Consider the following 24,238-nt stretch of genomic DNA (forward strand, 5'->3'; position numbering starts at 1 on the left):
GAAATAAAAGAAAAATTCGAAGTAGGAATTAAAATCCAGGGAGAAAAGAACTTTGAGGTTCGCCGATAACATTTTTAATTCTGTCAGACACAGCAAACGACTTAGAAGAGCAGTTGAACGGAATGGACAGTGTCTTGAAAGGATGAACATCAACAAAAGCAAAACGAGGATAATGAAATGTAGTCGAATTAAATCGGGTGATGCTGAGGGAACTAGATTAGGAAATGAGACACTTAAAGTAGTAAACGAGTTTTGCTATTTGGGGAGCAAAATAACTGATGATGGTCGGAGTAGGGAGGATATAAAATGTAGACTGGCAATGGCAAGGAAAGCGTTTCTGAAGAAGAGAAATTTGTTAACTTCGAGTAGTGATTTAAGTGTCAGGAAGTCGTTTCTGAAAGTATTTGTATTGAGTGTGGACGTGTATGGAAATGAAACGTGGACGATAAATAGGTTGGACAAGAAGAGAATATAATCTTTCTAAATGTGGTGATACAGAAGAATGCTGAAGATTAGATGTATAGATCACATAACTAATGAGGAGGTATTGAACAGAATTGTGGAGACGAGAAATTTGTGGCACAACTTGACTAGAAGAAGGGACCGGTTGGTAGGACATGTTCTGAGGCATCAAGAGGTCACAAATTTAGCACTGGAGGGCAGTGTAGAGGGTAAAAATCGTAGAGGGAGACCAAGAGATGAATATACTAAGCAGATTCAGAAGGATGTATGTTGCAGTAGGTACTGGGAGATGAAGAAGCTTGCACAGGATAGAGTAGCATGGAGAGCTGCATCAGGCCACTCTCAGGACTGAAGACTACAACAACAACAACATGCTACTTGAAAGAGGTGCATACAAAATTTAATTCTTTTTTAGATGTTGGCTGTGTGAGCTGCTGAGCCCAGAATTTTTTTTTCACCAGCTTCTGAACACACATGGGTCTTGGGCCAGTATAGTATCTTCCTACTGTGATGTCTGCATTGTTGTGTGAGGTATACATTTTGCCTGGTAATCCTATGTCCCTCCCCATGAATCCTTCGACAAGGCAGCCACGGAATAGTGTTTGCCAGTCCATCACTCCCTGTAGGTGTGCAAAACTAGAAGCATGTGACACATTCCTAGTCCACTGAAGACCTCTAGTTGTGGGAGTGGATGTTAGGGAACGAGGGTCTGTGAGGTGTTGTGGAAACCAGGCCTGCGTTCAGTGGCCTCTAAACCTCCTGCGCTATAGTTGCCTGAAACAATGTTCAGTGTACAAGATGGTAAATTATGTAGTTCTGCAGGCTGTCATGGCGATTGTCACTGAAGGGTAAATCTTCAAGACTGTTATGCCAGATCATGGTCCTTATTAGTTTCTTCTTACACAATCGACGCTTTGAAATCTCTGCTGGGATCTTCCTCAAGTCTTCTTGTGTTCCCAGTTTGCTGTACCGTGGTCAAGGAGAAATTTAGAACACAAATTGTCATGAGCAGCCACAGATCATTCCTCAATATATGCGCACAAGAATAGCTGAATCAGTCTAGCTTAATGCCATCGAAAAAGAAACGTGCTCTACTACCACTGCAGACAATGCAGGGGAAGCAGCTACCATCAAACTGCTGATATTATCTGGTCTGACTGGAGAACAACATTGGTTTGCGTTAGCCATTCTGCACCAATTTTAGGATACTCTCAAATTCGGAGCGGAGACAAGACAGACCCAGCAGCTCACAGTAAACCACTGTATGAACAGTGGGAATCATCCACCAATTAGCGTTCGTATGGCGTGCCCCCGCCTGAACGACGCGTAATTCGGGAGTAAGTGGAGAAAATGCTGCAAGATGACGTTATGTAACCTTCAGAGAGTCTTTGGCCTTCTCCTGTGGTACTTTTAAAGAAGAAGGACGGCACTTGGTGCCGAGTACCGGCGACTGAACAAAAGAAGAAGGATGTCTATCCATTACTGTGAACCGATGACACGATAGATTATTTGAAAGGAGCAAAGTATTTCTCAACTATGGACATGCAGACAGGCTAATGGCAAGCATGATTTCAAAGACATGCCATTTGTATTACCGCTCCAGCCAGCTTCGAGTGTATGATGGACAACTCGGACATCTGAAAGTGACGACTTGCCTTAGCTATCTGGATGACATTGCCGTCATTTAGTAGATACATGAAGAAGCTGTAAGTCCAGTGGTAACTGTGCTGAAACGTTTTCAGACCACAAGTCTCTGCCTAAATCCAAAAAAAGTGCCCTTTGTCGTCCAAGAAATAAAAATTTGGAGCATCCAGTTTGTGGCCATGGAGTTCGTCTCAGCCAGAGAAAATAAGTCACAGATTTTCCAACTTTGTATCACTGTCATGGTGTGAAAGGTTTCCTCAGAATACGCTCTTACTATCGACGATTCCTAAAGGATCTCTGTAATAATGTAGTCCCTTGCAAGACATACTTCAGGGAGACGCCAAATTTTACTGAAATGAGATGCAAGAATGGTCTATCCTTGTCCTTGAGAAGGTATTAATATCTTCCTCAGATCTAACATTGTGTGACGAAAATGATGAGACAGAACGAGTGGAGGGTCTGAATCAGAGGCTGAGACGGTTCTGCGACCGTGTGGGCTGCAGATTCCTCGACGTGCGCCACAGGGTGGTGGGGTTTCGGGTTCCGCTGGATAGGTCAGGAGTCTACTACACGCAGCAAGCGGCTACACGGGTAGCAGGGGTTGTGTGGCGTGGACTGGGCGGTTTTTTAGGTTAGATGGCCTCGGGCAAGTACAGAAAGGGCAACAGCCTCAAAGGGTGCGGGGCAAAGTCAGGACATGCGGGTACCAAGCAGAAATCGGTATTGTAATTGTAAACTGTCGAAGCTGCGTTGGTAAAGTGCCGGAACTTCAAACGCTGATAGAAAGCACCGAAGCTGAAATCGTTATAGGTACGGAAAGCCAGAGATAAATTCTGCCGAAATTTTTACAAAGGCACAGACGGTGTTCAGAAAGGATAGATTGCATGCAACCAGTGGTGGCGTGTTTGTCGCTGTTAGTAGTAGTTTATCCTGTAGTGAAGTAGAAGTGGATAGTTCCTGTGAATTATTATGGGTGGAGGTTACACTTAACAACCGAGCTAGGTTAATAGTTGGCTCCTTTTAACGATCTCCCGACTCAGCAGCATTAGTGGCAGAACAACTGAGAGAAAATCTGGAATACATTTCACATAAATTTTCTCAGCATGTTATAGTCTTAGGTGGAGATTTCAATTTACCAGATATAGACTGGGACACTCAGATGTTTAGGACGGGTGGTAGGGACAGAGCATCGAGTGATATTATACTGAGAGCACTATCCGAAAATTACCTCGAGCAATTAAACAGAGAACCGACTCGTGGAGATAACATCTTGGACCTACTGATAACCAACAGACCCGAACTTTTCGACTCTGTAAGTGCAGAACAGGGAATTAGAGATCATAAGGCCGTTGCAGCATCCCTGAATATGGAAGTTAATAGGAATATAAAAAAAAGGGAGGAAGGTTTATCTGTTTAGCAAGAGTAAAACAAAACAGATTTCAGACTACCTAACAGATCAAAACGAAAATTTCTGTTACGACACTGACAATGTTGAGTGTCTATGGAAAAAGTTCAAGGCAATCGTATAATGCGTTTTAGACAGGTACGTGCCGAGTAAAACTGTGAGGGACGGGAAAAAAACCACCGTGGTTCAACAACAAAGTTAGGAAACTACTGCGAAAGCAAAGAGAGCTTCACTGCAAGTTTAAACGCAGACAAAACCTCTCAGACAAACAGAAGCTAAACGATGTCAAAGTTAGCGTAAGGAGGGCTATGCGTGAAGCGTTCAGTGAATTCGAAAGTAAAATTCTATGTTCCGACTTGACAGAAAATCCTAGGAAGATCTGGTCTTACGTTAAATTACTAAGTGGCTCGAAACAGCATATCCAGACACTCCAGGATGATGGCATTGAAACAGAGAATGACACGCGTGAAGCTGAAATACTAAACACCTTTTTCCAAAGCTGTTTCGCAGAGGAAGACCGCACTGCAGTTCCTTCTCTAAATCCTCGCACAAAAGAAAAAAATTGCTCACATCGAAATAAGTGTCCAAGGAATAGAAAAGCATCTGGAATCACTCAACAGAGGAAAGTCCACAGGACCTGACGGGATACCAATTCGATTCTACACAGAGTACGCGAAAGAGCTTGCCCCCCTTGTAAGAGCAGTGTACCGCAAGTCTATAGAGGAACGGAATGATTGGAAAAGAGCACAGGTAGTCCCAGTCTTCAAGAAAGGTCGTCGAGCAGGTGCGCAAAACTATAGGCCTATATCTCTGACGTTGATCTGTTGTAGAATTTTAGAACATGTTTCTTGCTCGCGTATCATGTTGTTTCTGGAAACTCAGAATCTACTCTGTAGGAATAAACATGGATTCCGGAAACAGCGATCGTGTGAAACCCAACTCGCTTTATTTGTTCATGAGACCCAGGAAATATTAGATTCAGGCTCCCAGGTAAATGCCATTTTCCTTGACTTCCGGAAGGCGTTCGATACAGTTCCGCACTTTCGCCTGATAAACAAAGTAAGAGCCTACGGAATATCAGACCAGCTGTGTGGCTGGATTGAAGAGTTTTCAGCAAACAGAACACAACATGTTGTTCTCAATGGAGAGACGTCAACAGACGTTAAAGTAATCTCTGGCGTGCCACAGGGGAGTGTTACGGAACCATTGCGTTTCACAATATATAGAAATGACCTAGTAGATAGTGTAGGAAGTTCCATGCGGCTTTTCGCGGATGATGCTGTAGTATACAGAGAAGTTGCAGCATTAGAAAATTGCAGCGAAATACAGGAAGATCTGCAGCGGATAGGCACTCGGTGCAGGGAGTGGCAACTGACCCTTAACATAGACAAATATAATGTATTGCGAATACATAGAAAGAAGGATCCTTTATTGTATTATTATATGATAGCGGAACAAACACTGGTAGCAGTTACTTCTGTAAAATATCTGGGAGTATACGCGCGGAACGATTTGAAGTGGAATGATCATATAAAATTAATTGTTGGTAAGGCGGGTACCAGGTTGAGATTCATTGGGAGAGTCCTTAGAAAATGTAGTCCATCAAAAAAGGAGGTGGCTTACAAAACACTTGTTCGACCTATACTTGAGTATTGCTCATCAGTGTGGGATCTGTACTAGGTCGGGTTGACGGAGGAGATAGAGAAGATCCAAAGAAGAGCGGCGCGTTTCGTCACAGGGTTATTTGGTAAGCGTGATAGCGTTACGGAGATGTTAAGCAAACTCGAGTGGCAGACTCTGCAAGAGAGGCGCTCTGCATCGCGGTGTAGCTTGCTGTCCAGGTTTCGAGAGGGTGCGTTTCTGGATGAGGTATCGAATACAATGCTTCCCCCTACTTATACCTCCCGAGGAGATCACGAATGAAAAATTAGACAGATTCGAGCGCGCACGGAGGCTTTCAGACAGTCGTTCTTCCCGCGAACCATACGCGACTGGAACAGGAAACGGAGGTAATGACAGTGGCACGTAAAGTGCCCTCCGCCACACACCGTTGGGTGGCTTGCGGAATATAAATGTAGATGTAGATGTAGATACCCCAACGCCATCAGTTTTGTGTTAGGGGAAGTTGTAGTTCATATTCAGGAAGATAGATTTTGCTGTCCAAGTCCCAAAATGAATTACTTTTCAACTGAGAAAGAGTACCTTGTAGTAGTTTGGATCATCAACAGTTTATGGCCCTATTTATTTGGCAAACCATTTACCAATGTGATGGGCCACAATTCTCTACAGTGGCTGGTTATACTGAAGGGTCCATCGGGTCGACTGGCGAGTGAGCTCTGAGGATTTAGAAGTACGACGTCACATTGGTATATAATACAATCACAAGAATGCCAACTGATTTTCAAATATCTTTTGGCAGATGCATGAATTAAATGCCAGCCATCACTGCATTGAAGGTTTTAGCTACATGTAGGGAAGATCGAGCACTGCTGAAAACCATAGAAGCCTTGAGGGAGAAACCGACTAAAGGAGAATCCCAATTAATATACAGAACTCATTATATTTAGAACTATGACCCAATAGGCTGGAAACGGTTGTTTGTTATCATAGCTCAGCTATAGCCAGTTGACTGGATGTATTCCCATGTTGCTCCAACATCTGCTCACTGAGGATTCGTGAAGACTGTCCAATAGACGCTATGTGAGACACCGTAAGGACCGCCAATGGTGCAAGTTCATACCATAATTACGTCTGAGGCATCTGGTACCAAGACCTTGCAGCATCGAAATTGCACCGGATTGAAATCGACCTCATGGAGAGACTCCCGAATTCGACACATAGGAATCGGTGGATAAGAGCCTGCACAGGAACTTCCTGCCAGGTTAAAGCTCCAGACGGGACTGAGACTCCACTTGGGACCTCTGTCTTTACACGGGGAAGGGCTCTACCAATTGAGATACGCTAGCACGACGAACTTGGACGTGCTAGTCTCGGAAGTTTCGCAGGAGAACTTCTGTTGAGTTTGGAGGGGTGTGTTGGGTTATTTGGCAGAAGAGTCCAAACTGCGGGGTCATCGGTCTCATAGGATTAGGCAAGGACAGGGAAGGAAGTCGGCCGTACTCTTTCAAAGTAACCATCCCGGCATTTGCCTGGAGCAATTTAGGGAAATCACAGAAAACCTAAATCAGAATGGCCGGACGCGGGATTTAACAGTCGTCCTCCCAAATGCGAGTCCAGTGTGCTAACCACTGCACCACCTCGCTCAGTGTGAAGTTTGGAAGCTAGGAGATGAGGTACTGGTGAAAGTGAAGCTGTGAGGACCGGTCATGAGTCGTGCTGCGGTATCTCAGTCGGAAGAGCAACTGCCAGCGAAAGGCAGAGGTCCTGAGTTCTTGTCTCGGTCCAGCACACATATTAATCTGCCAGCAAGTTTCATGTCAGCGCACACTCCGTTGTAGAGTGAAACGTCCATTGTGGAATAGTTTACACTGTGAATCTCACTCTTTACTCAGTCATCAAACCAGTACAGACTGCAGCGGCTCCAGAAGCTGCAAGGCTCCTCGTACAGAACATAATTCTTAATCATGGGGCCCCCTCCACCTCCCCCTCCCCTCCCCTTTCCCATCCCCCCCACCCCTCTGTGTGATGATCTCTGATCTTGAAAAAATTTTCCAGACTAGTATTAGAGGTAATTTCACGTTGCGGCGTCACCCGTAGCATATCAGCTGCCTGTCGACCATAGACGACAGAGTGCTTAAACAGTGTAAGTAGACAATGAACAGTGATTGAGATACAATAGTGCCCATCGTGACATTCTCACGTAACCGAGCGAATCAAGACAGTACCGTTCTTTCTGCGCCACGATCGCGAGACCGAAACAACAGTGGATACACTGATCACGTTTCTACTGGCTGATATTCAGGATGAGTACGTGGAACACCTTATGAGCAGGACCCAAGAATAAAGACAGCTGGCTGGCATACGGGCCCTGAACGCTCAGAAGCGCCGAGAGCGCTACAATGCCGGCCTTGGTGACCGAGCGGTTCTAGGCGCTTCAGTCTGGAAGCGTGCGACCGCTACGGTCGCAGGTTCGAATCCTGCCTCAGGCATGGATGTGTGTGATGTCCTTAGGTTAGTTAGGTTCAAGTAGTTCTAAATTCTAGGGGACTGATGACCTCAGCAGTTAAGTCCCATAGTGCTCAGAACCATTTACAGCGGTACAATGCCAAGCTCAGCAAGACTTGGTATGGGTTTTTACACCCATGCGAAAAGTGGGACTTACGAAAAGTTGTTAAAACGCCACTTACGGCCGCTTAGTATTCTTCGTGGCTTGTCGGATGTTCCATTCGAAGTCAAGGATTATGCCCCTTCATCAAGAAGACAAACGCCTAGAGTCATCTGCGTCTTCCCATCTAAGACCCCAAGAGATTTTAACTCTCTGTCCGAACAGGCCTTAGGAGGACCAACGTTACCGACCGACTGCCGTGTCATCCTCAGCCGACAGGCGTCTCTGGTTGCGGATATGGAAGGGCACGTGGTCAGCACACAGCTCTCCCTGCCATTGTCAGTGTACGAGACCGGAGCCGCTGCTTCTCAGTCAAGTAGCTCCTCAACTGGCCTCATAAGGGGTGAGTACAGCCAACTTGCTAACAGTGGTCGACACGCCTACACAGCCACCCATCCGAATGCTAGCGAAGCTTGACAGCGCTTAATTTCAGTGATCTGACGGGAACCAGTGTTTCCATTTGTAAGACGTCATAGTCTCCTGACCTTCAGTGCTTACATATTCCGCTCTCACAATCATGTTCCGCACATCAAGACGCTGCATCCGAACCCAAACTCGATAAGATAAAGTCAATTTTGTATGAATTCATGTAAACGATATGCAATTTACAAGTGAGCACACCGTGGTTGAAATACTCGAGGCTGGCGTGCACACATACATTCCAGACACGACGGTCACAGAGGCGTTTAGTTCGGGAGAGAGGCCGCACAGCGGGACTCCGGTCCCTTCAGAGGACGACCCAGCCCATGTCGGCCGGTGACCGCCCGTAGCGGACAGCGTGGGCCCGAGTGGAAAGGGGGGGAACAACCCCGTGTTCGGCTTAAAAGCAAATTCTGCTACATTGTGTGGGAGCGGCCAGCCTACGCATTCTTGACACATAGAATGCAGTTTCAGAGATTTTCACAGGGAGACAGCAAACGCCAAACGCCAATGCTACAGGTTTCTGGATTGGTCGCCTTAAACGAAACGTCATTCTCCCGTTTTAGAAGAGCAATGCTGATTGGCAGACGATATTTCTGACGCCTTGAGCTGAAGGAATAATGGAAGAGACCAAAAGATATACCCCTTCACGTCTGGCGTGGAGAGGGGCTGTTCCGTTGCCGCTCTTGGAGCGAGAACATGTAACGAGAGCGTGTGCGCTCGTACGTGTACTCGAGAGAGCGAGGAACAAGTCTCTCCTCAGTACTTCACTGGGAGAGCACCTCTGTCGAGAGCGAATCAAATGGCGACTCTATATTGAGTCCTTGCGATTAAGCATTGTTCACTGTGTTGGCCGACACACTTATTGTGCAGTGTGAACGGACAGAATTATAGTTAAACGCCTGCGAGCGAATTTTGAGTGGCATCGCGGTGGACTGGTTACCTGACCGGTGTACCACGCCAATAGTTAGACTAGGGGCGAATAGGAATCCTTGGCTTCATCAAGGGGTAGGGAGAGTTTGATTGGGGAAGGTCAATTCAGATAGTACGAGAGTTATCCTATTTGTCTGCAGCGGGCGGCGCAGACAGCAGTCATCGCAACTTACAGTATTGTCCGCTACAACTATTGCGAGCCCCATATTTCCTCCACAACAGTACACTTCACTGCATTTCACACGCGACAGCCTCGACCGTACCTAGCAACATTCTAAAGGATAATTATTCAAGTTGAGTAGGTGTGCCTCTCAGCCATTCTGCCAAGTTAACTACCATCTTAAACTTTGTGTAGAAATTTCATTAGCGAATCCTATCCTTAAAAGGTAACTTCACATTCCGAAAAGAACCAGGATATAACTTGTTCAATTCACAACTAAAAGTGTCATTGTGATTTCTCAGAATTTTTGCAAAGTAAATAATAACTTTTGTTAGTTTCATGTTTTTCTTACACTAACTAGCACTACTCCAGTACCCAAGTATCCCACTAGTTACGTAAGAAATTATGTGAATTTTTGTGTAATTTCCTTACAGTGGACGACTCCAGAAGATATTTATTGCTGAAAGTTTTTCAGGCATTTCTCTTTAGAACGTTAGGAGCGCCTATCTGACTTCTGTGGTAGTGTGGGGGTGGAAATTGCATCTTGCAGGAGCCACAGGGTAAAGGGTACATCTCAGATTAATCCGTTGCGCAGAATAACAGAATAATAGATCAACCCTACACACCTCAGTCTTTGCGGCAAGGTCGTTGGCCTAAGAGGTTTTGGTCTGACGTAAAGTCAGTGAGTAGTTACACTACTCTAGGACCGAAACGGAAGATGACAGAGACAATACCGAAATACTGAACCAGATCATCGAAAATTGTTTCACGGTGGAAGACAGTAACACGGGTCCCTCCTTCCAATCACCGTACGAACGCAGAAATGGCTAATTTTGAGACAAGAGATCGTGCGGTAGAAAATCAAGTACTGTCGCTAACTGGTGAAAGGCATCTGCATCAGATGAGTTACCTGCAAGATTCTACAGAGATTATGCGAAGTCATTTGTTCCCCTTTTAGCATCGAATTGTGGTATGTCGCTGGAGCAACGAAGGGTGCCTAGTGCTCGAAAAAAGCGCAGGTTATTCCGGTTTGTAAGGGTGGGTCGTACGTCAAATACTCGTAATTATAGGCCTGCATCGGAAACATCAGTGTCTTGTAGAATTAAGTGACGTATTTATGCTCAGATATTATTACGGTTTTCTAGAACAAAATCCTTCTGCATAAAAATCAACGCGGACTGCGCAAACAGACATCTTGCGGGACTCAGCTGGCTCAGCTCCTCCGTGGAGGCCCGAGGCGCCGCAGACATCGCTGCACCGTTTCTTGACTTCAGAAACCATTCGACACAGTTCCGCATTGTCGTTTAGTGAAAAATATACAGGGTGTTACAAAAAGGTACGGCCAAACTTTCAGGAAACATTCCTCACACACAAAGAAAGAAAAGGTGTTATGTGGACATGTGTCCGGAAACCATTTCCATGTTAGAGCTCATTTTAGTTTCGTCAGTATGTACTGTACTTCCTCGATTCACCGCGATGATTTCATACGGGATACTCTACCTGTGCTGCTAGAATATGTGCCTCAACAAGTACGACACAACATGTGGTTCATGCACGATGGAGCTCCTGCACATTTCAGTCGAAGTGTTCGTACGCTTCTCAACGACAGATTCGGTGACCGATGGATTGGTAGAGGCGGACCAATTCCATGGCCTCCACGTTCTCCTGACATCAACCCTCTTGGCTTTCATTTATGGGGGCATTTGAAAGCTCTTGTCTACGCAACTCCGGTACCAAATGTAGAGACTCTTCGTGCTCGTATTGTGGACGGCTGTGATACAATACGCCATTCTCCAGGGCTGCATCAGCGCATCATTGCAAGTTGTCATTTGCAAGTTGTGTAGTCTCCGTGGAACGCCCATGCTCCTCTGAAGCAGTAGCACTGTTATGTTGGCTGGCTTCGGACGGTTGTACACGACGGGTACCATCTTCATACTCATCTCTAGTGAATCCCAGAGCGGGACGGAGGTGATACGCCATCCTGAAATGTCCAGCACATAATACAACCTCAATAATATGTCCCGACGGTAATGCAGACAATATTCGTATTTACATGTACACTGCCACTTCTGCTTCTCAGTTTCCAACTTGTTCACAAGCCTATACTTAGGTCTACCCTGATTAGGAGACCTCACTACCCGTGAGGCCATTTTCTACTTTAATTGCTGTCTCTCTGTATATGGGTGTGTGTGTGTGTGTGTGGGAATATAATATTGAGGTTCTAATATGTGTACCACAGAGGTCTGTATCTACCCTGACGGAAATCGAAATACGGATTAGCGCACCTTATTCCGTTTGGCATGAATACATACTCTCTATACGCGTCCCTGAATTGAGCAATCAATTGTTGTAAATTAGGCTTATAGTACCTCGCTAACGGAGGACATTTTGAACATTTCCTGTAACAAAGTGTTTGAAGTCACGCTGGTACTTTCTGTTGCTGTGTGTTTCCATTCCATGATTAACGTGATTTGAAGAGGAGTAATAAAGTGAGCTCTAACATGGAAAGTAAGCGTTTCCGGACACATGTCCACATAACATATTTTCTTTCTTTGTGTGTGAGGAATTTTTCCTGAAAGTTTGGTCGTACCTTTTTGTAACACCCTGTAGAAGCTTACCGAGTATCGGTCCAAATTTTAGACAGGATTCTAAACTTCCTTGCAGATTTGACTTAATACGTCGCTCCTAGAACAAAATCGATAAATGTAACCGTCCTGCATTGCCGTTCAGTGATAAAACACAAGCTTAGTATGGGACCAGATTTGTGACAGGATTCAAGATATCCTTTCTGACGTAACTTAACACTCCCGTCTTATATGAATAAAATCGATAAATGTAAAGATAATTTTCTGAGAACCGCAAGGAAATATGATAGGACCGTTATCGTTTACAATATATACAAATTATCTAGTAGATAATGTCAGAAGCTCCAGAATACTGTTCGCAAAAAGAGCGGTTGTCTATACGAAGGCAGCAACGCTGACAAGACTGCAGCGATTTTCAAAAGGCCCTGCAGACGATAGGTGAGCGCTGTAGGCACTGAACGTAAACAAAATATATTACGAAATGCGCTTGCGTAAGAGAAGAAATCCACGACTGTGCAATTACGCTATTGATGATAAATTGCTGGAATCAGAAGCAAGTTTAAAATATCTAGGAGTAACCAGGTGACAATTACTAACTATATTAAAAAACGTAAATTAGTTACAGACTACGGCGTGCACACACTTTATTCAACATGTGAATGCTACTGCAGATATTGCGATTTAGGGTATGACATGTTCGATACGCCTGCCATCGTTGGCGATGATGTGGCGCACACGAATAGCAAAATTCTAACTACCCTCTGAAGTGCCGGAACATCGACGCTGTCAATGACCTCCTGAATGGATGTTTTCAGGTCACCAATGGTTTTGGGGTTATTGCTGGACATCTTGTCTGTAATGTGGCCTCACAAGAAGGAATCGCAGATGTTCAGAACCGGTGAATATTGCAGCCAATCGAGGCCCATGCCTGTCGGCTCTAGGTTCCCCAGAGCCAGAATGCGGTCCCCAAAGTGCTTCTCCAGGTCATCAACCACGCTTTTGCTTCGATGGGGTCCAGTTCCATGTTGCATGAACCACATCTTGTCGAAATCTGGGTCGCTCTGGATAGTGGGGATGAAATCATCTTTCAAAACCTTCAGGTACCATACGGTAGTCACCATGCCATCAACAAATATCGCAATGATTATTCCGTGACTGGACACTGCACACCACACAGTCATCCGTTGAGGATGAAGACACATCGCGATCGCGAAATAAGGATTCTCAGTCCCCAAAACGTTCAAATTTTGCTTATTGACGAACCCATACAACTGAAAGTGGGCTAAACCAAACCGCACTACTAATTCCCATCATACCGGTCGGCCAACAGTGCAGTTTGAACTTCCTGACACAAACCGTTCAGGAGTTATGACGATTTCGTTTGATACAGTTCGATAATTGTCACCTTCTATAAGAAACTATAGGAAAAGCAGACTGAGATTCATTGGCAGATTGTAAGGAAATATAATTCATCCACGAAAGAAGTGGCTTACAAACAATTTTTCGCCAAATTCTTGAGTACTCCCCATCTGAGACCGTTACCAAACAGGATTTGTAGGAGAGACAGAGAACGTCCAACTAAGAGCCTCGAGTTACGTCACGGGATGGTTGACTCGCCGCGATAGCGTTACAGAGCTGGTCATCAAATTCCAGTGGCAGACGCTACAACAGATGTGCTGCTCCTGACGAGGAAGTTTAATACTTAAATTTCCGGACAATGCTTTCCGGGAAGAGTCGGACAACATATTACTTCCCCCCCCACTTAAGTCCTGCGAAACGGCAGCTATGAAATTCCAGAAATTGGGGCTAACACAGAGGTTTACCAACAATTATTCTTCCCAAGCGCCGTTTTCGGATGCAACCGGGAAGGGGGGATCAGTTGGCGTTAACAGAAGTAACCTGCGGCACACGCCGTCAGCTGACTTGCGGAGTGGAGACGCAGATACGTGCAGCATGTAGACGGAGCCCTGCAGCAGTCCGGGGGCGCACGTCGACCAAGAGGCTTCTCGTTCAGAGAAACTGGAGGACCGCTCGATGATCGCAAATCGTCCCCGTGATGGGATGGGCCACGTCCGAGTGCTCCATAGTGAAGACACTGTGATAACGCGACCGGATCGCGAGGATCCTCCAGCTAAGAGATGTAGATGTAGGGTGCTGCAGTCAGCTCAAAGACAACTCCCGGTAGCTGTTTCTCCAGGCGGGGGAGCGATGCCCCGAGCCCTGGTGCGTGCAGTGTAGAGCAGCAGACAGGGTCCCTAGCTGCCAAGCTGCGGTTTGCCACTTCAAATTACGTCATCACCAAATACTCTTATTTAGTATTCACCATATCTAGAAAGTTCTCGAGGTTTCTTACGTTTGTTATGTTTGTAATGTTTACATATTCTGTAATGTCCGATGTATAAACAGCATCGCTCTCCGTCCTGGAGGCAGCTCTGCTCAGTCTGTTGAGTGGTGTCCCTAACAAACGTGTTTCTACTGCCAAGTGTTGCCCTTCATTGACGACCATGGTTTCGGACTTGGGCTACATTGTGATTAGGAATGCAAAGCGAGAGGAAATGGAGCGAGTACGTAATGTCAGTTGCCGAGAAGACGAACGGTCCGACTTTGGTATACTGGTAGACTTCTAGGAAAGTGTAGCTCATCCCCGTACAGAGCACTTGGATGACCCGTTCTTCTATACCGCCCGAGTTTTCTGGACACCCGCCATGTTGGATTAAAGGAAGACATCAAAATAATTCAGAGGCGCGCTGCTACTCTTGTTCCCGGTAGGTCTGATCAAAAGCACCAATTTTACGTAAATGCTCCGTGAAGTAAAATGGCGATCCCAGGAAAGAAGAAGTGCTTTTCGCCAAACACCATTGAGAACTTTTACAGAGCAGGCATTTGCGATTATATTGCCACCAACGTACGTCTATATCGACTTGAATACTCCGCAGTTCACGGTTAAGAGCCTAGCCCAGGCTTCATTGAACCACCTTCAGGCCAATTTCTCCACCGTTCTGCTCTCGAACGGCTGGCGGGAAAGAAAAGAACATTTAAAGCTTTCTGTGCGAGCACTGATTTCTATTAATTTTTGATGATGATAGTATCTCCCTATCTAGGGGGGCGCCAAAGAAATATTTTCACACTCTGAGGAGAACGTCAGTGATCGAAATTTCACGAAAAGATACTGTCACAGCGAAAAAGGCCCTTGTTTTAATCATCGGTACCTCAATTATCGGATCATGTTCGTAGTATCTACCCCCCCCCCCCGTCCTATGTCGTCATAAAACGAAACGTGCTGTCCTATATGATGCGGAACACACACCGCACATTTCTCCATAAGAGGGCGGACAACCATGGTGGCAAGCAGTCTCTTTAGTAGACCTGCTGCATTATCTAAGTGTTCTGCCAATAAATCACTGTCTTTGGTTTCCTTTCCCCGCCATATTATCTACGTGATCGTTCCAATTTAAGCTACTCGTAATTGTAATCCCTAAGTATTTAGTTAAATTCACAATCTTTAGACTAGTGTGATTTATCGTGCAACCGAAATTCAGCGGATTTATTTTAGTACTCATGTCGATGACTCCACGCTTTTCATTGTTTAGAGTCAATTGCCTCTTTTCGCACCAATCAGACATCTTACCTAAATCATTTTGCAATTGGTTTTGATCATTTGATGACTTTACAAGCTATTAAATGACAGCATCATCTGTAAACAAACTAGGAGCGCCCCTCAGATAGTGTCCTATGTCGTTTATGTAGATCAGGAATGACAGAGAGGGCATATAACGCTTGCTGATTGATTTTCCGGCAATTACTACGAACTGCGACCTTTCTGACAGGAAATCGCGAATCTAGTCCAACAACTGAGGATTACTCCGTAGGCACGCAATTTGATTAGAAGTCGCTTGCGAGTAACTGTGTCAAAAAACCTTCAGGAAATCTAAAAATATAGACTCAATTTCACATCCTCCGTCGAGAATAAAGGGTAATTGTGTTTGTTAGAAACGATGTTTTCTGAATCCGTGCTGACTATTTGCCAAGAAATTGTTTTCTTCGTGGCAGTTCATGACGTTCCAAAATCCTACTGCAAATCGACATTACTGATGTGGGTCTGTAATTCAGCGGATTGCTCCTATTTCTTTCCTTGGGTAATGGTGTGACTCTTTAGGTACGGATCTACCGACGAGGAAGCCGTTGTATAATATTGCTGCGTGTGTAGCTATTGTAGCACCATACTCTGAAAGGAACCTGACTGGTATACAATCTGGACCGAAAGCCTTGCCTTTATTAAGTGATTTAAGCAGCTTTCCTACATCGACGATATCTACTTCTGACTTTCTCATGTTGGTAATTGTTCTAGATTCGATTTCTGCAACATTTACTTCGTCTGATTTGGTGAATGAGTTTCGAAAAATCGTGTTTAGTAACTCTGCTTTAGTGGCACTGTCATCAGTAACGTCACCATTGTTGTCGAGGAGTGAAGAATTGTCGCCTGTATTCTTTACATATGATCATAATCTCTTTGCGTTTCCTACCAGATTTCCACACAGAGTTTCGTTTCGGAAACCGTTAAAAGCATCTCGCACTGAAGTTCGTGCTAAATTTCGAGCTTCCTGAAAACATCATCAGTCTTGGGGGTTTCGCGTTCTTTTAAATTTGGCATGTTTTTTTCGCTGCTTCTGCAACTGTGTTCTCACCTGTTTTGTGTACCAGGGGGGATCAGTACCACCTCTTATTAATTCATTTGTTTTACGTCTCTCAATTGCCGTCGATACTATTTCTTTGAATTCAAACCACACCTGGTTTTCGCTTACATAGTCATATCGGAAGTAGTAGAGACTCTCTCTCAGAAATGCGTCAAACGAATTTTTATCTGCTTCTTTCGTAGATTTACGTTCCATTTATTTTTAGTGGGTGTGGACGTTACGGTGGTTCGACGAAAATATGCATGAAATGCAGAAGCCTGCAGCTTGCGCTGTCGTACTTGGTCACGAATGGTACACGTGCGTTGTTGGAAATACGTTGTAAGTTTCAGTTGACGTCATAACTGTGTCGTGTGCAGTTATGAATGCGTTATGGTGGAGCTAAGAGAATTAGAATGTGGGCAAGTTGTTTGTGATTCCACAACCAAGGCAGCCAAAGTGGCTCGTATTTCAAGAGACAACAGACCGAAGATTTATAACACGTACAGGAAAATTGAAAAATTATAGTGTGCTACGTCACAAAGCGGACAAAAGTGCGTCTCGAATGATCGTGAACGGCGGTCGTTGAAGAGGAATGCGACAAAAACGTGAGGACGACAGCTGCAGGAGTCACTGCACAACTGAATGTCGCATCCGTGAACCCTGTCGGCACCAAAACAACGCGAAGGGAGGCCCATAAGCTGGTAACAGTAGGGCGAACTGGAACTCCAAAACCACTCATCAGTAATGCAAATGACCGTCAGCAGGGCTGACTGGTTTAAACTTCGCACTAGTTACTGCCCGCCGCCCATGTGGAGCACGTGTTGGTCTCACCGCGGACTTCTAGACTGAGCCACACACAACTGATTTCATCAAAGTGTACGGGCCTGAAGATGGCGTTGACGCAACGTCGAAATTAGTACCGAAGTAAATATAAAATCTTAAGTACAGCTGGAGGAGTTTCATTTTTAATAACAATCATACCAGGTGTGCCCCACCTTCATCCAGTTTAAATATGGATGTACGAAGAGCAACAGGAAAATTTAGCGCCGATAAAACGTGGGCTATGCAGCAATTTAAGGATGTCAATTGGTTAGATGAGTCTTGTTTCGCACTGTATCCAATTTCGGGTGTAGTTTACGTCGGAAGAGTGGAACTTGGTGCAGGTTGGGTACAGATTTGGGCAGCCATGTGGTGGTACTGAATGGGCTCCATGGTTAGTCCAAGGATGATGTTCCATCCCCACTAGTGTTCCAAGACGATGAAGCCCCTGTTCACACAGCTTGCATCGTCTGGGACTGGTTTTTTGACCACTGGGCTAAAGTACCACATTTCCCGTGTATACCACAGTCCCCAGATATCAAAATTGTTGAGTCTCTGTAGTCTCCTTTGGAAAAAAAGGGCGTGGTCACTATCCACTTCGATCTTGGTAACCTGAACTTAACACAATTTTTCAAGAATAATGGTATCAGACTCCGTCGGAAACCATACAGGACTTGTATTTATCTAGTCCAAGGCGACTGGAAGCTGTTTTCAATGCCAGCTGTTTTCCTACACCATTATGGACTGTGCGGCTGGTCCCGGCGGGGGTTCGAGTCCTCCCTCGGGCATGGTGGTTGTGTGTGTTTGTCCTTAGGATAACTTAGGTTAAGTAGTGTGTAAACTTAGGGACTGATGACCTTAGCAGTAAAGTCCCATAAGATTTCACACACATTTGAACATTTTCTCCTACACCATACTCGACAAACAGAATGCAAAAGATTGTGCATAATAATTCAGACAATGTCGGAAAGTGAGAAAATTTTAGTGACTGGGGTAAAATCACAAAGTGAATCCCACAGGTTTCACATTTGGGTCCAGTCCTTTTCACAATATATGTGAATGACTATCCACTTCTCATTCAACATGAAAAACTGGTAGTTTTTGTAGAGGATACTAGTGTTATAACAAATCCCATTATATACAAAGCAATAGAAGAGTTAGTAAATGATATTTCTCCCAGAACTATTGAGTGGTAATCTGAAAATGGCCTCTTCAGTTCTGTACAACAAATAGTGTCGTGCCAACAAAAGATATGGCACATGAGCAGGAGTCAGTAAATAGGCAGAATTCTCCAAATTCGTAGATGTACATACTGAGAAAACATGAACTGGAAGAAGCATATTACTGAGCTTCTCAAGCAATGAAGCTTTTCGTATAATTGCTTATCTTGGAAGCAAACTTATCAAATGGCTCTGAGCACTATGCGACTTTCCTTCTGAGGTCATCAGTCGCCTAGAACTTAGAACTAATTAAACCTTCCTAACCTAAGGACATCACACACATCCATGCCCGATGCAGGATTCGAATCTGCCACCGTAGCGGTCGCTCGGCTCCAGATTGTAGCGCCTAGAACCGCACGGTCACTCCGGCCGGCGCAAACTTATCAACCTCCTGACATATTTTGCACATTTTCACTCGATAGTGTCGTACGAAATAAGTTTCTGGGGTAATTCATCACTTAGAAAGAAAGTATTGATTCCACAAAAATGAGTAGTAAGAAAAGTAATTATATGTTGTTCCTCACAGACGTCATGTAGGTACCTCTTCACGGAGCTAGGCATTTTAACTGCGCGGTCACCATACATTTCTTCGCTAATGAAATTTGTCATAAATAATCCATCACACTTTGAGAAGAACAGTGATGTGCACACCTAAACAGTAGAGGGAAAAATGAGCTTTATTACACACCGTTAAGGCTGTCAACTGCTCAAAGGGAAGTTCAATACGCGGCAATAAAAATTTTCGATCATTTGTCCAATAACATAAAATGTCTGACAGGTATTGAAGCAAGTTTTAAGTCTCATATAAAATTGTTCCTTCTGGACAACTCCTTCTATTTCATTGAAGAATTTCTACTTAAAAATTGGTAGCCAATTAAAGAAAGTACTTTTAATTGTAGTCGTATGAGTAGGAATAAAATAATGTGTTCATTAAAGTTAACACTAATCATGTATCCATATTCTGGAAAGTGATTCGTTCCACATCACTTCGATAAACCATCATTCAAATGATCTATGAACATGCAACTTACTAGCCATTAGGAGTTTGTTGTGTTTTTGTTGTTTCCTGTATTTGGGCCATAACAGAAAGTCTTGAATATGGACTGCTAATACAAGGTACAGAAAATAGGGCTCGCATTGCAGTATGTAGAGAGTCATTTTTCCCTCGCTCCATTTGCAAATGGAAAGGGAAAGGAAATGACTGGTAGTAATGTAAGGTACCCTCCACCGTGCACCTAATAGTGGGTTGTGGAGAAAGTGTGTAGGTGTAGATGTAGACTCTTCATCCAAGATAACACGCTGCGTCCCGCCTCTCAGAAAATTCTCGCATCAATCGCAAAGGATGCTACACGTCCCACATGATGGAACTTTCTTCAGAAAGGGTGGACGCGATGCTGAATTAGTCTTTTCGAAAGCCTGGAACCACCGAAGGAATGTGGTTTACTTCACTCTAGAGTTCTGAGGAGGAGATATGTGAAGTGTAGAAGTTGAGTTTTGCCTGATCGATGTTTTCAGAACCCTGGATGCAGAAGGACATTTTCTTCCAGGTTGGTGAACGTTTTAGAGCAGTGAATATTCAACAGTGCTCTCTTATAAATGGACGTGAGCCATACAGGAAATTCCTTATTTTATAGACGAGCGTGACTTTACTTCTTTTCAGCTCACGTTTGAGATTAACTGCTTCAGTTCAGGCATTGCTACCGAGCATTGGTTAGACACTGGACTCGCATTCGGGAGGACGACGGTTCAATCCCGCGTCCGGCCATCCTGATTTAGGGTTTCCGTGACTTCCCTGAATCGCTCCAGGCAAATGCTGAGATGGTTTCTTTTGCAAGGGCAAGGCCGACTTCCTTCCCCGTCCTTCCCTAATCCGATGAGAGCGATGACCTCGCTGTCTGGTCTCCTTCCCCAAAACCAACCAACCAACAGCTGACAAAGCCCTTCTCACTCAAGCTGATGCAGTATAATTTACAAATTAAAAATCGATTTATGTGAGAGAAGACACCGTTTCTATCTGCACGAGGTATGAAACAGCAGTGCATTGGTGGAGCTGCCAGCACTCAGGTGATTACTGTGAAAAGCTTTCCGACGTGATTGTGGCCGCACGATGGGACTTAACAGACGTCGAGCACAGAATGGTAGTTGGAGATAGACACAAAAGACGTTCCAATTCGGAAATCGTTAGGGAATTCATTATTCCAAGTTCCACAGTGTAAAGAGTGTGCCCAGAATACTATATTTCAGGCATTACCTCTCACAGTGAACGACGCAGCAGCCGATGGTCTTCACTTAGCGACTGAGAGCAGCGGCGTTTGCGTTTAGTTGTCAGTGCTAACAGACAAGCAACACCGCAGAAATCAATGTGGGACGTGCGACAAACGTATCCGTTTGGACAGTGCGGCGGAATCTAACGTTAATGGACTGTGACAGCAGTCAGATGAATCGAGATTTCGGTTGGTAAGAGGTGATATTTGGGCAAGTGTGGCGCCTATCCCACGGAGCCGTGGACCAGAGTTGTCAACAAGGAACTCTGCAAGCTGGCAAGGTTGCTCCAAAAATGGTGTCGACGGTGAATACGTGGAATGGACGGCGTCCTGTGGTCCATGAAATGGCTATTTTCGGCTACTTGTAGAGCATTTACAGCCGTTCGTGGACTTCACGTTCCCAAAAAAACGATGGAATTATCATGGATGACAATACGCCATCTGACCGGAGCGCAATTGTTCACAATTGGATCGACGAACATTCTGGGCAATACGAACGAGTGATTTTACCACCCAGATAGCCCGACGTGAATCCCATCGAACATTTATGGCACATAATCTAGAGGTCGGTTCGTGCACAAGATCCTGCACCGCACCGCTTTAGCATTTATGGATGGCAGTGGAGGGGGCGTGGCTCGAGGTTTCTGCAGAGGACTCGCGACGACGTGTTGGGTCGACGCCACGTCGAGTCGCTGCACTGCGCTGCCGAAAGGAGGCCCGGCACGACCTCGGGGGGCGCCCCGCGACTTTTGTCACCCAGCGCACGTCACTCATCTTGCGGGTGCGCAGGCTCATAGCGAGTATTCTCAGGAATCGCTAAGTTGGTATTTATCCCGGTAAACTTACTTCTGCTCAACTTGAAAGACTGAGCGATTTGGTGCAGTGTCTGGACTCGAATTCAGGAGGACGACAGTTCAAATCCGCGGCCGGCCATCCCGAATTAGGTTTTCTGTGATTTCCCTAAACCGTTCCAGGTAAACGACTGGAGGGTTCCTCTCAAACGGCAGGGCACATTTCCTTCCCCATCCTCGAATCAATCCGAGCTTGTGCTCCAAAGACCTCGATGTCAACGGCACCTTAAACCCTACTCTTACTTCTTTACTCGAGCAAGAAAAATTTCCTATCACCGTGCCCGTCCTAGTCACAGTTTTCCGTATACTCCTTCCCTTGCCGATATCAATATTTGCCTCGAATGCTTCGATTATCTTCTACTCCGGTTTTCCCAAAATCCATGTTTCACTACCATACAATGCTCAGAAATTCTCGGAAATTTCTTCCTCAAATTAATACCTATGCTTCATGCTAGTAGACTTCTCTTGGGCAGGAATGCTCCTTTTTTGCCGGTGCTAGACTGCTTTTTATGTCCTCCTTGCTCCATCGTGTTAGCAGAAGTCATTAACTTCATCAGCTTCCTCGATCACGAATTGTGATATTAAATTTCTCGCTGTCCTCATTTCTGCTACCTTTCGTTTCCCCTATATTTTTTCAATTTCCTCTCAGTCCATATTCTGTTCTCATTAGAGTGTTCATTCCATTCAGCAGATCATGTAATTCTTCTTCACTTTCATTCGGGATAGAAATGTCATCAACGAATCGTATCATTGATATCCTTTCACCTTGAATTTTAATTCCACTCCTGAACCTTTATTTCCATCTTTGCTTCTTCAATGTACAGATTGAACAGTAGTGGCGAAACCTACATCTCTCCCTTAGACGCTTTTCAATCCGTTCTTGGTCATCCACTCTTATTATTCCCTCCTGGTTCTTGTACATATTGTATATTACCCGTCTCTCCCTATAGCTTACCCCTATCTTCTTCAGAATTTCGAATATCTTGCACCATTTTATATTGTCGAACGCTTTTTCTACGTCGACAAATTCTGTGAACGTTTTTTTTGATTTCTCCTTGCTTCCATCATCAACCTCGATGTCAGAATTGCCTCTCTGGTGCCTTTCCTTTCCTGAAGCCAAACTGATCGTCATCTAACACATCTTCAATTTTCTTTTCTATTCGTCTGTATGTTATTCTTGTGAGCAGCTTGGATGACGAGTTGTTAAGCTGAATGTGCGACAGTTCTCGCATGTGCCAGCTCTTGCAATCTTCGGAATTCTGTGGATGATGTTTTTCCGTAAATCAGATGGTATATCGCCGGACTCGTGCATTCTACACACCTACACGAATAGTTGCTTTGTTGCCACTTCCTCCAAGGGCCTTCAGTGTACTGTCTCCACCTGTTCGCTCTCTCCTCTGTATTTAAAAGTAGAATTTCCATTGCATTCTTAATGCTGCCGCCCTTGCTTTCAATTTCACCCAAGGTTCTTCTGACTTTTCTACATGCCGAGTCAATCTTTCCGACAAGCTATTCTTTCTCCATTCCTTCACATTTTTCATGCAGTTGTTTCGCTTCAGGCATCCTGCATTTCCTATTTATTTCATTCCAGAATTTTTCTGTACGTTTTTGTACGACGTCCTTTCGTCGATCAGCTGAAATATTTCTTCTGTTACACGTAGTTTCTTAGCATTTGCCTTCTTTGTCCTATGCCTGTCTCCTCACCTTGTATGATTAACCTTTCTAGAGATGTCAGTTCGTCTTCAACTGATCAGTTCATTGTCGCAGTATCCGTAGCCTCAGAAAACTCAAAGTGTACTTCATTCTTAGCAGTTCCGCACCCCATTTCTTTGAGTCTTTTTTCTTCCTGAGTAGTCTGTTCAACTTCAGTCTATTCTTTTTTCTTGATTAAATTGTGATCTGAGCCTATATCTGCTCTGGGATATGTCTTACAATCTCTGCTTGATAAACGTGTAATCTAAGTATAATCTTTCCGTATCTCCCGTCCTTTTCCAAGTGTACCTCCTCTTCTGGTTCCTGAAGAGAGTATTCGCTATTACTAACTGATGCAGAACTCGATTAGTCTTTCTCCTCTGCCATTCCTATGGTCAAGCGCATATTCTCGTGTAACCTTCTCTTCCACTCCCTCACCTAGAACCGCATTCCAGCCCCCCATGACTACTAGATTTTCATCTCCCTTTACATACTGAATTACCTATTCAATATCCTCATGTAATTTCTCTCTCTGTTCATGCTCTGCTGGCGACGTCGGCTTGTATGCCTAAAGTATAGTTGTCGGTGTTGGTTTGCTGTCGAGTTTGAAATGAACAACCCTATCGCTGAACTGTTCACAGTAACTCACTCTGTGTCCTACTTTCCTACTCGCAACGAATCCTACTCCAATTAAACCATTTTCTGCTGCTGTTGATGTTACCACTTACTCGTCCAGAAATCATTTTCTTCTTTCCATTTCATTTCAATGGTCCCCACTACGTCTCGATTGAATGTAATTATTTCCCCTTTCAGATTTTCTATCTT

At 44.7% G+C, this 24,238-nt stretch overlaps 1 protein-coding gene across 1 annotated transcript in view; it reads right to left on the minus strand.

Moving 5' to 3' along the window:
• Positions 1–24,238, minus strand: part of LOC126106697 (transmembrane protein 151B-like) — a 265,945-nt gene that overhangs the window by 38,306 nt on the left and 203,401 nt on the right. The window lies entirely within an intron of this gene.

The sequence above is a fragment of the Schistocerca cancellata genome, chromosome 10 (genome assembly GCF_023864275.1).
Source record: "Schistocerca cancellata isolate TAMUIC-IGC-003103 chromosome 10, iqSchCanc2.1, whole genome shotgun sequence".
In the NCBI taxonomy this organism is placed as follows: Eukaryota; Metazoa; Arthropoda; class Insecta; order Orthoptera; family Acrididae; genus Schistocerca; species Schistocerca cancellata.